Source organism: Octodon degus, unplaced genomic scaffold, assembly GCF_000260255.1.
Source record: "Octodon degus isolate 3935 unplaced genomic scaffold, OctDeg1.0 scaffold00216, whole genome shotgun sequence".
NCBI lineage: Eukaryota > Metazoa > Chordata > Mammalia > Rodentia > Octodontidae > Octodon > Octodon degus.
Window position 1 is genome coordinate 855,657 of NW_004524792.1, and position 17,068 is coordinate 872,724.

Consider the following 17,068-nt stretch of genomic DNA (forward strand, 5'->3'; position numbering starts at 1 on the left):
GTTCCTCCTCCTTCCACACTAAAACTTCCTCCCAACAGATCTGGCACCAAGAAGAAGCAACCCCAGGAAAGGCCTGAGGGCCGGGAAGCCCCAGTGAGCACTCATCCCGGGTGGGAGATGAAGGGAAGGAAGCCAAGAGATTTCTTCCAGCTTCTCCATCTGCCAGGTTTGCTAGTCATCACCCTGGAGTCTCAGGTAACAGGAAATGCTGGGCCATCTGGCCTAATTCCCTGGCTTCCCACACAACTGTCATGAGCCCCATTTTCCAGATGGAATGACTGCGCCCCTCACCCAAAGCTGAATGTCTAGTTCTTGGGAAAGAGAGCCTGGCCACCCGTGTCCTGCGCTGGGCTCCTGCCACGTGGCCACTGTCCCTGCAGAAGGATGTGAAAACGCTCCCAGAAATACTGGAACAGAAACTTTAATAAGAGTTGTGTGATGGGGCAGAGGTTTCTGCCACCCATGCAGATCACAGGGAGAAAGCGTCAGACGAGCCAACCTGAGCCCACGTCAAAGCTGCCCCTCGATCCTTGGGTCACCATTACCCTCCGATTCTCTGAAGGCCTTTCCAAGGGGGCCCAGCTCCTCCAGAAGCATGGGATTCCTGGCCTGGAGATCCGGACAACAAGAGAGCGCCCCGTGAGCGTGAAGCCACGCCCACTACACCATGCTCAAAGCTCACAGAGGAAACCCTGCACAGCCCCTGCCCTGGGCCCGCGGTGACCGCTCTGCCATCCTGAACTCCGGGCAGGGAACCGCCTTGGCCCAGGACCTCCGGGGACAGCCCCAAGAGCACCTTCCTGCAGGAGGGGCCGGAAGGGCCCCGGTGAAGTCCACGCTGCCCGACAGTCGGACAGTCGGGAGCCAGCCTGGCAGGCATTTCCTCGGCACACCTCCTACGTAGGCAGGAGCCCCTCAGGCCCTCCTTGGAGACAACAGAGAGCGTCCTGCGGCCGCCCGATTGAGGACGTGGGCTTCCAAAGAGCCCGGATTGCCAGCTACAGGGCAGCTCGCCAGGCCTCCATGCCAGGGCCCACTCTCCTGGAAGAAGTGATTCAGGAATCTGACCCTCCTCCTAAGGAAAGAGACCTCAAGCTACTGCCCCCCAGCCCCCGAGGCAGGGGCCGGGCTGCGCGGGTGCAGCGGCTTCTTTGTCTGCTGCAGTTGGGATGATCCTTGTGTTGGGCCAGACGGGGGCGACGCGGGGATCCCCACCCCGCAGCTCTGCGCTCCCACCAGCGCCTGCCCGCGATGTCCTCGCCAGCTTTTTTTTTTTTTTTTTTTTTTAGCGGATAAACCAACTGTCCAGAGGACGAAACTGAGCTGGCGCGGGCCGAGCAACTTACACATTCCTCCGGAAGGAAATCATCAACGGCGGAGGAGAGAGCCCTGGTGCTCGGGCTGGCGGGGGCCCGGACTTGTCGCCCCACTTCCCTCCCTTCGGGTGTCCTGGGCGGGGCGGGACCTGGGCTGGCTGGCGCCGAGTGCGAAGGGGACCGGAGCGCGCGCACCCGGGAGCTCGGGGCTTTGGGGAGCGCGGACGGGGGTGCAAGGGACGAGCGCGGCCTCAGGGTCGGGATGCGGGGCCACTCACCCCGAGCAGGCACACTTTGAGCTCGCGGATCGCCATCCTGTTCCGGCCGGGGCTCCGCAGCACCCCGGCGCCCTTCTCGTCTGGCCGCAGCCGCCGCGGGCGGAACCGCTCTATTTCTGGGCCGCGCGGTCACGTGGCGTGGGCTCCACCCGGCGCCTTGTGGGCCGTGGCCTGGAACCTGCGAACCCAGGGGTCTTGGGCTAGGATCTCAGCGACAGAGGGGAAAATGTAGCTCCTAACCCGCTGGATGTCAGCTACGCTGAGTTTCTGGCCCCAAAAACAGAAGAATGAATTCTGAGCAACAACTGAGATTAAAAGCAGAAAAATTTTATTGGGCGACGGCACCTGAGCGACAGGAGGGGACCCATATGCTTGCCACGGGGGCCACCTCCCTAAGAATGTCTTATAGAACAAAATCACGAGGTGAGTAAAACATGGGTCAGACTATAACCAATAAGATTGCAGGCATAGTGCTTAGCTGATGCTGATCCAGTAGAGAAGAGATCACCCTGCAAGGGTAATGGAGAGAACAAAGGCATTGGGGACAGCAGAGGTCCAGAGGGCCCGGTCACCCACCCAGGTGACTGATACTTAGCTGAACCTCACTGGACCAGATGATACCAATTATAGCGTAATTCCGAGTGACTGGAGGTGAGAAGGCTTGGTCAGATCCTGCCATCTCATCTTGAGGCCTGGCCATTGACCAATGGACCTCCGAGGGCCACGCTGTGCTGTGTTGTCACCCTCTGCACTGATCCCTCCTGGATGGAGCCTTATCTGACTGCCTGGAACATTTCTCCCTAATTTAGCTGTCTGTGAGAGAAGGATCAGGGCTGGAGGTGGGGAAGGGGGCTCTGTCCCCTGGAGGGACTAGGGGCTTGGATCCTGCTGTGGGTCCTCAGCGCCCCATCCTAGGCACAAAACCCAGAGACCTCCATGGCCTGGGCCTCTCCCAGTCCCCAGGCCTCCTCTCTCATCCCAGTTCCAAAGCACAGGTCTGTTTCCCCCTCCAGAGTACCTTCTTGGGTCCACACAGGGGGACACCTAGAGAGGAAGGCCTTTTCTTGTGTAGGAAAACCAGTACCTGTGGGCAGAATGCACCCAAGAATCCTGCAGCATTGTGGACCAAAAGGAGGCCCTCACACCTCTGGGTAGAAGGTGAGCTCCACTCAGTCCACAGGGCTTGGACTCCCGACCCCTGACCGCAGGGAACCCTGGCCCTGTGGCGTCCAAGGCAGAGGCCTGGGCTCCTGCCTCCTCCCCCAGGTCCTTTCAGTTGTCACTGCTATAGAAATGTGAGCCTTAGCACAGACTGTATAATTCACTGGCATTTCAGGCTCACATTGTTCAGCCTCTGTCCTGCTGTCAGGTGTGGGTGGCATTGCCCTCTCCCAGAGGAGTTGCCTCAACTCTGGCTTGGTGCCTAAGGAAACAGCGCACGACACAATCTTCAGAGAAGACCCTCGCCCCAGATGGAGACAAATGAGCCTCAGGGGCTGAGGTGCAGCTAGACGCAGAGCCCAGTTCTGGGGATGGAGGGGGGTTGGGTGGGGTGTGCATCTCCCCTACCAGAGGTGGGCAGATGGCTGATACAGTTCTCAAAGCAGAATCAGCCTTCCTAGGGCCAGATGCAGCCTTGGGGAGGGTTGCTATCTGCCCTAAGTTGTTCAAAAAGTAGCCATACACAGGTTACAGGCCCGTCCTATCAGCATCATCCTTGACTCAGGACCCAGAGCACAGAAGGCTTCTGTGTCCAGCGCACACAGATCCGGGGAGCACACCACACTGCTACTGAGTTGCAGACACATCAGGCCCCCCCTCCGGGCCTTCCAGCACCTCTGGGCCCCTGCCAGCCAGCAGGACTTCAGTCTATTACTGATGCCTGTTGCTCTGGGCTTCCTCCCAGACAATCCCACCTGCCTAATTTTGCGCCCCCTCCACTCAGTCCCATTAAGTCACCTCATTCATGTCAGATTAAGATCAAGCCTTGCTCCCTGCTTTACCAAGTGACACCCCTCGTCTGTCCACCAGGCCATCCTGGTGGCCCTATGCCATTCTGGTAGCCCCAGGGTCACCTCTGCCAGGTGCCCTGGAGAGTTCATCATGGTCTCATGAAAACAGAGGCCCCTCCACCAACCTGAGGCCTCCCATAAAGCTCTACCCTGGATGAGAAAGTGACTGCTAAGGGACATACTTCAGGAGTGGCAGGACCTCAACTCTTAAAGACCTGGTGTTTTCTCTTATTGCACTCTGTCCCTCTGTGCTCAGAGCCACGATACTAGTCAGGTGTACTGTCAAAGTGCTGGCAGCAGGCTGACATCCTGAGAGGTTTATTCAGCTCACAGTTTTAGAGGCGGAAGATCCCAACTTAGTGTCACAGGCTGTGGTCAGCTCTAGGGAGGACCTCACAGTGCATGTGGGAGGACAAGATCTCCATACAGGAAGTGGGTGGAGGTACAGGAAGTGGGGTGGGGGAACAGGAAGTAGAGCAGGGTACAGGAAGTGGGGTGGGGGTACAGGAAGTAGAGCAGGGTACAGGAAGTGGGGTAGAGGTTTAGAAGTGGAGTAGGGGTACAGGAAGTGGGGGGGAGAACTCACTGTAGTAACCACCCACTCCTCCCAAGAGAGCTCAGGGTTCCAGCACCAATTTAGTCCCTTCCAAATTTAGCTCTCCTCCCACCTAAGGACCTCCCATGAAGCCACACCTCTTAGAGTGCCTGCCTCTCACAATGTCAAAATCATCAACTGAGGACTAAGTCACCTGAAAGACAGTCCTTTGGCGGACACACTGGAAATACTCAACTCTTACAGAATGTTCAGCAGTTATGAAGAAATTCTGATGTAACCTAATCAAGGATAAAAATTCAGTGGTATGCAAATGACAAAAACTCAAAAGAGTGCAAATTTTGGTGATTTTGTAAGGTGAAAGGTGGCGGCGCTTGTTTAGATTTTCACTTTTGTGCTGCTTCATTGTCTCCAAGCATGTTGTACTGGGGACAAGAGTCACCCTGTCTCCTCAGCACCCAGCCAGACCCTCCCCAGCTGGCCTCTACTCTGGCCCTCTGGTAAGGCCCTCGGTCCTAGAAGGCCTCAGTGAAATCCCACTCCCTCAGGAAGACCTTGCCTGCCCTGTTACCCACCAAGCTCACTAAACTCAACATAAATAAGCAACGGATGGATCCCTTTCACCACAAGTCGGACGCTAAACAGGCACACAACAGGGTTATCTGTCTCTGTGAAAAGTTATTCCCCCTTGTAAAGGGTTAACAGAGTTTTGTGTTTTAACTATAAAAAATTATAAAAACCCCTTGTGTTTTTTGTTCTCTATTTTAAAAATATATATTTTTTGGCTCAAGGCTGTTTAACAATAAATAACTGTTTCTTGTCAAGGCAGCAAGCGAACACAAACTCCCTCCCCAACCATCTCCTATAACATAGTCAGCTTAAGATATATCTTATAAAAATATATATTTATCACTAAGCTGTAAAAGACCTTTTAGTTATAAACAGTTTATAGCTGTGTCAAATAAATATAGTTTCTGTTGCTTTATACTAGATAACAAATTTGCTTACCAAACTAGATGTGATTTCTGTTATAAATACCCCTTTGCTACCTATGTCCGGGGCCGATCAGCCTTCTCCTGCGAGAGAAGTGGCTGACGGACCTGAGCTCAGTAAATAAAAGGCTCTATTCAAATTTCTATCTGGCTGATCTGGTTCCTATGCAGAGTTGACCCATAACATCCCTGAGTTGTCGGATGGATGAAGGATTCAAATGTTTCTAAATGAGTAAAAATGAGTTTTCTTGGCTACAGCCTCCCTTGGACACTTTTCAGGCAGGATCCGCCACCAGCTCCTGCTGCCCAAGGGAGCTCCCAATCCCAGCCTGCTAGAGATGCTCCCAAGACTGTGAGAATTTCTTCCAAGGAAAAGAGTAAGTCACAAATGAGTATGTGTGAGATTCCCCTGGAAAAATGATCCCGTTCCTTGAAGAGTGACCAAAGTAACAGTCATAAAACTGATTTTTTTTTTTATTTGAGAAATTCTCTTGTTGGACCATAACAAAGACAAAAGCACATTTAGTGGTGCACGGTGTCATCTGCTATGTAGGTACTCAGTGAAAGCCGCCTACTGTGCAGCGTGCCAGCAAGGTCCGGAGTGAGCGATGCATGCTCGTTCCTGCTCCGGAGAGCCAAGCCTCGGTCCCCAGGGCCAGTGCATTATTTGGTAGCAAACAAAGAACTCAATTTCATGCTGGGCCACTGAGGAAAGATGGCTGTGACATGCAAGGAACATCTGAGGCTTCCAGGCCTTGTTACATTTGTTATCTTATCAAGAAAACAAGCATGAAGCCTTCACTGCAATCAAAGCTAGCCACCCCCCAGGAGGAAGGGGATCCGGATCACCAAGATGGCGAGAGTTTGAATGTAGCCAGCCAGGAGGCAGTGTGTGACGGGCAGCAAGAGGAAGGCCATGCGCGTGACAGCGCGTGAGCTTGTGCGCATGTGTGAGAATAAGAGTTGCACATTTCAATGTGGGAGGCATGTGTGCATGGGTGTATATTACATGTGTACTGTGAAATGGTGTGTGTAGGAGTGTGTGCTAGTGTGAGCACATGTAAAAGTGAAGTTGTGGGTGTACATGCGAAGGCTGTATGAGTGTATGCCTATCTATAAGAAAGTCATGTGTGGAAGTGTAAGACTGCATAAGCGTACAAGCGTATGAGAGTTTATGTGTGCAAGAGAGTCAGATGTTTGCTCTAACTTGAAAGACTGCCATAGGCTACGAAGAAGTGTCACTGACTCTCCTTCACTTGAAGTGTCTTTTAGAATATCTGACTGGTAAGCAAGGTGATGCACATCCGTAATCCCAGCATGCACGAGGCTGAAGCAGGAGGACCACTGCAGCTTCAAGGCCAACACGGGCTATGTAGTGAGTTCAAGACTAGCCTGGTTGATGTAGTGAGACCCTGTCCCCCCCCCCCAAAAAAAAAAAGAAAGAAAAGGAAAAGAACTGTACTGTACCACGGAATATTGAAGCACTAAGTACTTAAAAGTTGATTGCATTGCCTTCAGGCTCTAATTGTACTGGAGTGCTTGAAAGTTTAGTCTCTGTTGTGGTTATTATTGTTTTGTCTTTAAAAAAAAAAATTCCACAAAAGTAAAGCTGTCACTGCCTCTGTACTCACGGCAGAAATGGCAGCAGCCCAGAAGAAGGTGTAGCGGAGACGCTCTGCCAAGCCCAGCGGAGGGGTGGTTTGGAAGACAGGAAAGGGCCGAAGAGCAGGAACAGACAGTAGCGCAGTGGTCATTTAAGTTCACTGTGCAGGGTTAGAACCGAGGGGGCTTCCTTGCCCTGTGGCTCAGATAAGCAGCCTCATCTGATTCGCTCCTGTGAATCTCTTTTGTTTTGGAAGATTCAGGCATCTTCACTGGCACCAGACTCAAGTGACTCCGTTCCGGTCTGGTCCCGTCTGTTGGGTCTGGTGCAGGAACTCAGTCCCAAGCCACGGCCCCATGAATCTGATGCAGTGGTGTTGTGAAAGTGCTACTCTGCTGTCTGCAGACTCCGCATCTGCCAGTGTGACAGATCATCTGAGAAATGATTTGGAACCCAGTACTCACACAACACACATTCTGCACTCTGAAATATGTGCTGGGTGTGTGGCTCAAAGAGTTGGTGAATGAACAGGACTAATAAGCCTGCCGTGTGGCAGGGCAGAAAGGGCACTGTGACGTCACACTGAACCAAACTGAGGCGCCTCTACTGCTGGTGTGTGCAGCCTAAGTAAGTTTCTGAATCTCTTCTGCCTTTAGCCTTCCTTTGTAAGAAGTGGACATGAACAAGTGCAGCATTCGCCAGGAGGGTTATGTGAGGTGCGTGTGTACTGCCCAAGCCAATCGGGGTGACCAGCTGTCCCAGCCTGCGTGAGTCTGGTCAGGCTTTAGCATTGAAAACCCTGCCACCTGAGTGGTTGTCACTTAATACTGTTTGGGGTTGTTTCCTGCTGACTAAAAGGAAAGCATTAAGTTCAAATGCCCTCACTTCCAGCCCTTAGTGTAGGAAAGATCCTAAATTAGGAAAATGGCATCAACATCTTTGTCATGCTCAACACTCAAGCTCCGGTGCTTATCTGACGGTGCGCATGGAAGGCTGATGACGTAGACTCAAATGAGCTCAATAACAACCGTCTCACTGAAAGACACACTGGGTCTTTAAAAATTAATAGAAATAGAAACCAAAACAGGATGGCTTAGTTTCCCAGCTTGTGAGGTCCCTGGTCACTAGCCAACCTCTCTCCCTCTCTGGATGCCTCACCCTTGAGTCTCTGGGGTCACATTGCTTCATCTAACCTTTCTGTAAGAAACAACCTCCAGCAGCTCTGATACAAGAACTTTTAAGGACTTGAAAGCAGAATCCTCCACTGGGGAAACGTTTCTGGGAAGGTGACTGATGGAGACTGCCACAGCAGCTCTGAGCAGGATTTACTGCTAACCAGTCAGCTTTCCATGTGTACGTGTGAGTTTGCCTGAGGCCTCGGCCCTTGGCTGGAGGTGGGCAGCGGACTCAGCCAGTGAACCTCTGTGAGTCATGGGTCCCCACCAAGGCCTGTAGCAGTCTGTGAAGCTGTGACGCCTCAAAGGACAAGACAAGGCCACTGCTGAGGACTTTGGCTCCAACCCTAATTAACTAAAAGGAGACTTCACTGCACACTTCTCACGCCCGCAGTGAAAGCCTTCCTGGAGATAACCCAGTTCTCCTGAGTGAACATTGTGTATTACTCGGAGAAATCCTTGAAAGGACTCCGACGTCCTGCCCAGATTCCTGCATTTTCTACAGTGTCCCCCTCCTTTGTTTGAAAAGCTAATAAATATGGACCGCCCAGAGAAGTTCTTTGTCTTAACCTAGAAAATAGAGAATTCCATCAGAGGGTTTGGATCTTCCTGGAGCCCTGATATTATTTTGTTTGTTTCATTTATCTGAGCCTTCGAGGTCAAATCTACTTGATGGAAGATTGTGGGCCTCATCAGCTTGTAATCACTAGGGGATAATTTTAATGCAATAACTGATCTTCCTTCAAACAGCCATGCACTTAATCCACACGTGAGCCCTGAATTTCAAGCTATGGAATGGTTGAAAAGGAAATTACAAGTTTATGCATAGCACGGTGCGGACAGTGGGTGAAGCAGCCAGGCCAGCTCCCGAGCACATCCTGAGGCTCCACGGGTCACCCTCTCCACCAGCTGTGAGCATCTCCCACACCACCACTTGCAGCCAGGGGTGAGGAAATGCCTTGTGCGAGCCCCAAGCACAGCCCTTCTGCTGCCTGGACCACCACAGCCCACTTTAAGAAGAGTCCTTCCTGTGGGCTCTCGGCAGAGGTCAAGAACAAGATTGAGGGCTAGGGAGATAGCTTAGTAGACTAAGCGCCTGCCTAGCAAGCCAGGGTCCTGAGTTCAATCCCCGGTACCACAGAAAAAAGACAAGATTGCTTCTGAGTTCAACCACCAGGCAGAAGAAGATCTCCTCAGTTGGACAGAAGAAATGGTAGGCATGAGTGTTGGCACCAGCTTCCAGTTAGGTCTGAAAGATGGCATCATGCTCTGTGAACCCATAAACAAGTGACAGCCATGCTCATTAAATTGGCCTCAGTTGAAAAATATTGGCAACTTTATTAAAGCTATTCAGGCTTATGGTGTGAAGCCACATGACATATTTGAAGCAAATGATCATTTTAAGCATTGAAACATGGCCCAGGTTCAGACTACACTGGTGGTTCTATCAGATCTGGCAAAAAGGAACAAAGGGATCACACGCAAGCTTGACAATGGAGTTAAGTATGCAGAAAAACAAGACGTTTTGACGAAGGAAAATTAGACTGGGGCAAAGTGTAATTGTTTTGTGGATGGAAACAAAAAGATGTGTCAGCCACGCAGGCAGGCATGACAGCCTACAGAATTAGGAGGTGTCTTCGTGATCCCAAAATGCAAACGGACAAACCTTTTGATCAGACCAGAATCAGTCTGCAGATGGGCACCAACAAGGAGCCAGCGCAGGGGACAGGGATGTTAGCACCAGGTAGCAGAGGAGACATCTCTGATCAGAAGGCAATGTTCCGGCCAGTGGACAACTTGATGATTTCCCTACAGATGAGTCCCAACAAAGGCGCTTCCTAGAAAGGATCAAGTGTGTGTGAGTTTAGGTGGCAAGTGTGTAATCCCAAATACTGTGCTGCTCAGAACTGTCATTCACAGTGGAAACCAAGGCACGGGGACAAATGGGTCGGAAATTAGTGATAGGGATTATCAGGCAGAATATCTGGATGAGTATCATGGGGAGTATCAAGGTAACTACTCCAGAGATAACCACTGTGGGGACCAAGCACTGATTATTAGATTCACAGAGAGGAGCTCAGTATTTTGTCCGTTATTTTTATTCAGTTAGAATCAAGCTAGGCTTGAGTTATTTTTATCTTATCTTCCTAAAACACTTATTATGCTTATTGTACCTTTAAGAGAGCCTTACATACATTCCTTTTTCTCCCTCTTCCTTAAGTAGTTGCCTCTATTGCTATAACAGTGAAACCCCACAGCATCACCAGTAACTTGCATAGGAAGTAAAAAGGAGTAGTGAAAGGGGAGTGTGTCTTGTACAGCCGGTTCTTTTATTGAAGATCCATGCATTTTTTGCAATCTTATACTTAAATGAATTTCCAAACAATAGGAAATGTTCTTTTTTCACAGATTAGCGTATCTGGTTTGTATATGGAAGACTAAACTCATGCCTATTGCTAAGTGTGGTCTTTGCCAACTAAATCTAAGATGCAGCATTTTTAAATTTTACGTATCAATGTTTCCACAGTATTATTTGCTAATTTTTAAATAAAGTCTTGATCAACGTGGAACAAAAAGGAAATTACAAGAAATTTTTATTGGCTTTCTGCATGATCCTAGATTCTGCACGATAAACTGGATTACACGTGGTTCAGAGTGTTCCCCTTGACCACAGTGGGCAAGACTGCATTTGTAGCCACAGAAAAGGAAGCGCTCTGTAGAAAAGGAAGCGAGGAGCCGACAGCCTGATTGGTCAGAGCTCCTGTCTATCTTATTGGTTTGAACAGCTGGCCACTTTCATTGGATGAGACACATCTACTCGTCACAGCAGGAGGTCACAGTCTGTTTACACGCCATATTAGGCTACGCTTTATTGTACAGAGGTAACGTCAGGCCAGATTTAAAGTATATATGGAGACAGCTTTAGACCAAAGTTAACAGAATTTCCTTGCTCTGTCAGCAAGCACTCAAAAGTGGAGTGTCAAAATGTCCGGGTTGCCTGGAGATCTTGGGGGTGCTTTTCTCCTAAACGGAGGAAAGTAGATTTTCATCCAGAAATCGGCAAGAGTAAAGCTAACAGAGCTGCCAGCATGCAAGCTGATACCTACTTTATGGAGGAAATATCAAAAACAATGTTTTAACACTCAATCCAGAAGAATATTTGACATAAACATGACTCAGTTAATGATCTTAATATAAAAGGAACTAATGTGGGGCTGGGGAGATGGCTCAGTGGAATAGGTGCTTCCCTGGCAAGCACAGAGGCCTAAGTTCAGTCCCTGGTTCTGCCAAAAAAAAAAAAAAGAAGAAGAAGAAGAAGAACTAATGTAATTTATTCTTATAAGACCACCACTATCCATTAGTGAAAATGAACACAGACAATTGACAAACAGGATGTACATCTGAGGGAGTTATTGCAGGGTCACAAGCAAAGGTGCAGGGTGGGAAGAGAATTAGGCTGTGTTATGGCCAATCCAACTGCCCACGAGGAAGCAGCCATTAGGGGCTGCAAACGTGGGCCAATGAAAATGAAAAAAGAAAGATTTGACTAGCACGTAAATAAATTAATAAAACAACCCCAAGAAAGAATGTTCTGCTCACCAAGTTAACAAACCTGAAGCTCCCAGCTGGAAGTGCATGGGAAGGTTGGTCAGGCTGGCCCAATGCGGACTGGCCCTAGCTTCCGTGGTCACTATTTCTTCACAGATGTTGCTATCTTTTGTCATGAGGGCACCTTCGCACATCCCTTCTCTGGCACTCTTATTTTGTTTCTTATTCTCGATGAGCAAAGGTACGCTCTCATCTTTACAAATCTAATGCTAGGAGCAGGCATGTGGGGTTAAGATCTGAACATTCCCTGCTCTTCAACACTTGAGAAAAAGGATCTGGACCCAGAAACTCTGAACTGGGGTGAGTGGGAACCCTCTTGTCTTTTACTTATTTATTTAGTACAGGGTCTCACTATTCAGCTTGGACTCATAGTGATCCTCCTATCTCAGCTTCCCTGGCATTGGGATGACAGGTGTGTGCCACCACGCCCGGTGTTGGGCCAGCATGGCGCACCTGGGGTTGTGGTGTGTGGTATACGGGACCAAACCAAGGTCCTTGCACTTGCGAGGCAAGTGCTTAGACCATTTAGCTACCTCCCCAGCTCTGTCTTTTAAATATGAGAATCTGGATGGGAGAATGACACAAGTGACATAAGAGCCAGTGCTTACCAGGCCTTAATTGCCATCAAATAGCACCCCGGTGCCACCCCACCTGCATGCTAGTGATGCCGCTGTCTTCCTCCTACACAGAAGAAGGTGCTATCATTCCTAAAACTGAGGCAGAGTGCTTGCAAAAAGTCTGTCCCCTGAGCCACAGCCAGGGCTCAAGCCCGGATGTTTCCAGGAGCATCGTGAGTTACCACACCATGTAGTTAACTTTGGTTGTAGTTCAAGGTGATGGCAGAAAGGTGAAAATGGAAATGGTGAGCACAGTGAGAAATACAGTAGCAGAGCTGAGGAGGCGGGCGGTGCATCCAGCAGCCGAGCACCCTGGGACGCCGAGGCAGGAGGGCTGGAGAACTTAGCAAGGCTTTGCCTCCCGGAGAAAGGGTGGGGATGGGCTTTTTGGAGCAAGGCTAGGGATGAAGCACAGTGCTGGGGGTCAATCTCTAGTACCAAAAATAAAGCAAAGAAAAAAAAATAGAATTGGAGTAGAGGATCAGGAGTTAGCTGTAAAGATGAATGAATTGAGGCTTGTTGCCTTAATCCCATCCATCACCTGATTTCTCCTCGCCAACTGGAAGGCTTCCAAACAGTAGCCTTCCCATTGCGTTTCCTGCAGGGTGAGAACGCGCTCCCAAAGACTGAAAAATAATATTCGCTGACCACAAGAGATCCTCTGTATGAAGCACATTTCCCCCTTGGCCGTATTGTTCTCAATGCCCTGGAGTTCAGCTCTAAAGAGAAAACGCCAAACCCAACGGCAACACTTGTGACACCCAACCCTGAGTGTGAACTGGCTGGACCGCAGTACACAGATGCGTGGTCAGGTCTGCCTCCCCCTGGTTTGTGTGTCTCCTAAGAACTCGGACTGATGCAAATCATTGCCCTGAATCCCCCTTCAGCATGCACACCATGGTTCAGACTCTGTCCCCCAGCAGGCCCAGACAGAATCCAGCCCGGCAGCTGTGGATGCCAAGGTAGACGAGGAACCCCAGTGCCACGGAGCCCCGCTTCTCTTGCTGGGGCCACAGGGGAACGTGTCGGTGGGGGTCTGGCCCCTTCGTGGGGCATGGAGAGACCCAGGCCGACAGACCCAGGAAAGAAGCAGAGACAAGGCCCATAAGGGGTGTTAGTGACCAAGCAGTGGCAGGTGAAGACAGCAGAGCCAGTGGAGAAACAGCCGAGGGTGGCAGCTGCGAATGGGACAGCAAGGCCACCACCCGGGGTGAGCAGGGACCCAGTGGTCATGCAGCCAGCAGGTCCAGCCCTTATCTGACCTGCATCATGGAGCCCGCCTCCAGGACGTGATCCAGAGACAGGATGACCTGTCACTACTGCTTTTTATTCAGGACACCGAGTGGAGGGCCACGCTGAGGCCAGGGCAGAGAGGAACATGAGGTGGCTGTGGCCACCAGACCACAAGGAGAGACTCTACACTGGGACACTATGGCACTGCACAAAGAAGATGCTGGTGCATTGTTTCAGGAGACACGGACGGATGGGTGAGTCTGGGGACAGGCTGACAGTGGACAAAGAAAACAGAGAGGAACAAAGAGGACAAACCAGGTTCTCAGGGGGAGGCCCTTGGGCGATCACATTGCCTGGCTGGATCAGGACAATCGCAACACCTGGGCAGGGCCAGCGCCACCCCAGCCACACGGCTGCCCATCAGCCACCAAGGCAGACCCTGCCCCATCCCACGCCAAGTCACAGGTTGCACCCTGCCCACCACGCTCAGCTGGCCTGTGTGAGGTTGTCACCCCATTTCTGCTGGTCTATTGAAAGGAGCAGTTAATGATTAAATTTATATTTTTCTTTCTCCCTTTTAATTTCTTAAAACTTTTGTAAAATCAATTTTGCAAGCCAGCAAGATAGCTTAGCAGACTAAGTGCTTGCTTTGGCAAGTGCAAGGACCAGGGTTTGATCCCCAGTCCAGCATGGAGGCGCATGCCTGTAATCCCAGCTCTGGGGAGGCTGAGACAGGAGGATCACTACGAGTCCAAGCTGCAGAGTGAGACCCTGTGCCAAATACATAAATTTAAAACAATTTTGCATGTTTATATCTGGTAATCTATACAACTAATTTGAAGACAACATTATGCAATATAACAACCATTGTTGAATTACTATTATTTTGTTTAGTAAAACTATAATTACTTTTTTTTTTTTTTTTTTTTTTTGTGTGTGGAACCAGGGATTGAACTTAGGCCCTTGCGCTTGCCAGCCAAGCACTTGCTCTACTGAGCTATCTCCCCCGCCCCTAGGGTGCACTATTCCTGCTCTTTTTTTCTTGTTTTTGTTTTGCGTTTTGTTGTTGTTTTTGGTTGTACAAGGGGTAAAACCCAGAGTCTTCACACATCCCCAGCATTTTACATTTTTTAAAACATTTCAAGACAGAACCTCCCTCAGTCCTCAAGTTACTGGGCCTGGGCTTGAACTTTCAATACTCCTCCCTCAGCCTCCCAGAGTGCGGGATTACCACGCCCACTGGTCTTCCTTTATATATAAAATTGAGTCTTAGCACCACAATAACCATTCTCCATATGCAATTTTGTCTGATTATCTCCCAGCATTGCATCTAGGGTATTTCTTGTGGCATAAACAAACTTTGTCATGAATATATTTTTTATTGCCAGGTGTGGTAGCACACACCTATACAATCCCAGCACTCAGAAGGCTGAGGCAGGAGAGCCACCGCATAGTCAAGGCCAGACTCAGTTACATAGTAAGGTCCTCTCAAAGAAGGATCTCTCTCTCTCTCTCTCACACACACACACACACACACACACACACACACACACACAATCAATTTTTTATTACAGCAAAATACACAAACCATTAGTGACATCTAGTAGACTTAGTGTTAACACAATATCACTCACATCTACTTGTAGAATAGTCTCATCACCCATAAAAGGGAACTATGTCCCTCTGAAGTTGACCCTCATCCCTGTTCTTTCCCTGATACCCACTGGCAGTCACTGATCTGTTTTTTGGTTTTGTGTATGTTTTTTGAGACAGAGTCTCGCTGTGCAATTCAAGCTGGTCTTGAGCTCACTTTGTAGCCTGGGCTAGTCTCGAACTCAGTGATTCTCCTGCCCCAGTGGATGGGCTCACAGCTGAACATGTGGCAGGGAGAGCGTGGTCAGAGGAAGTGACCTGGAAGGGTGCTTCCTGTCGGGGTTGCCCTCGAGGAGGGTACAGCTTTTCTCTGCTGTGTCCTTCTGCCGTGCCTTGGAGCAGGTCCTCGTGGACAGCGCCTGAGAAAGCCTGAGCCAAAGCAAGCCTCTCCTCCTTTACCTCCTGGGCATGCAGCATTGGGCCCAGGGCCACAGGACTCGGGGGTGGGCACGCAGGGCTTGACCCTGCTGCCGAGCCCTGCCACCCCCTACCCCGTCTCACACAGCCACACTTTCTCAGCTCTGCACCTTGCTGAAGCCTGACAGTAAGAAAGCTGAGGTGTCTGAGTCAGTGTCTCTCAAAGCCCAATCCAGGACAGACTGCGCCACCAGCTAAGAAACTGCTGCTGGGGCTGGGGAGATGGCTCAGTGGAATAAGCTCTTCCCTGGCAAGTGCAAGGGCCTGAGTTCAATCCCTGGTTCTACCAAAAAAAAAAAAGAGTTTCTTTATCAGAAACTGCCGCAGACTCAGCCTGCCAGCCGCAGCCCTGCTGCCCAAGCTGCACGGGGTGAGCGTCGGAACCAAAGCGTGGTGCCCGGGGCCACCCCAGCCCCCAGTCTGCTTTGAGGACTCCTTTCCTCCTGCCTCTCTTTTGTTTTTTTCTTTTTCTTTTTCTTTTTTTTCCCTGGTACCGGGGATTGTTGCCTCCCTTTCTTTAAAAAAATGTGCCAGGGAGATGGCTCAGTGGAATAAGCACTTTCCTGGCAAGTGCAAGGGCCTGAGTTCAATCCCGGGTTCTGCCTAAATAAATAAATAAATTGGATTTTAAAAAAAAAAAAATGTAGGGGCTGGAGAGATGGCTCAGTGGTCTAAAGCACCTACTTGGAACAAGCTCAGCAAAGCACAGGGACCGCGGTTCGATCCCCCAGCACCACATACCAGCCAGCCGCGCCCCCTGGTGGGCTGAGCTGGCCACACACACACACACACACACACACACACACACACACTAAATAAATGTAAATAAATAAATAAATAAATAAAGTTACATTTAAAAAAATAAAATAAAATAAAATAAAAAATAAAAAAATGTATTGGAGGGGCTGAGGAGATGGCTCAGTAGAATAATTGCTTCCCTGGCAAACACAAGGGTCTGAGTTCAATCCCCGGTTCTGCAAAAAAAAAAAAAAAAGGAAAAACTGTATTGGGGATTGGACTCGGCCATTGCCACACAGCTGCATCCTCGGCCTCCTCCATTCCTTTTTCAGGGACAGCGTCCCCCTGAGCCCCAAAACTGCCCCGGCCTGGCTCCAGCCTGCATCGCTCGGACTTAGCCTCCCCATGCCTTCACCGCCAAGCCCGCCCCACAGCTACTTCCTGAACTCGCTTCCTTCTCGCCTTTTGCTTCCCTCCAGAGACTAGCACTCCCAAACAGGATTCTTCCCATGCGTGGCTGTCCTCTCCCCCAACTCAGCCCCTAAGCTGCTGAGGCACTCTAACCCCAAGGGAGAGGGCCGGAGGAGGCTCGAGGGCAGCTCCAGCCTCGCCCACCCTGCAGGGCTTGCTCTTCCCCACAGATCCTGGGCCACACAGCCTTCAATCACAGCGAGGAAGCGGGGATGGGTACTGTCACGGGCCTGGGGTGCACGCCCTTCATCCAGCGCTCTAGGAGACCGAGGTGGCAGGAGCCCAAGGTAAGCCCGGCCTGGGAAACTAAGCAACTCAGCTGAACCATGCCTCAGAATAGAAAATAAATTTTATTTATTTATTATTTATTTTAAAAATAAAATTTTATTTTATTTTATTTT

At 50.1% G+C, this 17,068-nt stretch overlaps 1 protein-coding gene, 1 long non-coding RNA gene and 1 pseudogene across 2 annotated transcripts in view; 2 read left to right on the top strand and 1 right to left on the bottom strand.

Moving 5' to 3' along the window:
* Positions 1 to 1,666, bottom strand: part of Rab31 (RAB31, member RAS oncogene family) — a 116,910-nt gene extending 115,244 nt beyond the window's left edge. Inside the window, exon 1 of the mRNA XM_023705290.1 lies at positions 1,595 to 1,666. The gene's annotated coding sequence lies outside the window, so the exon portion shown is untranslated. The remainder of the gene's footprint in view (positions 1 to 1,594) is intronic.
* A 134-nt stretch (positions 1,667 to 1,800) lies between these two features.
* Positions 1,801 to 4,910, top strand: LOC111813720. Its single transcript, XR_002818894.1, has 3 exons — positions 1,801 to 2,017; positions 2,667 to 2,752; positions 2,964 to 4,910. It is a non-coding gene; the product is annotated as an uncharacterized LOC111813720 (long non-coding RNA).
* A 4,238-nt stretch (positions 4,911 to 9,148) lies between these two features.
* LOC101564018 lies at positions 9,149 to 9,771 on the top strand (annotated as a pseudogene).
* Positions 9,772 to 17,068: the final 7,297 nt, after the last annotated feature.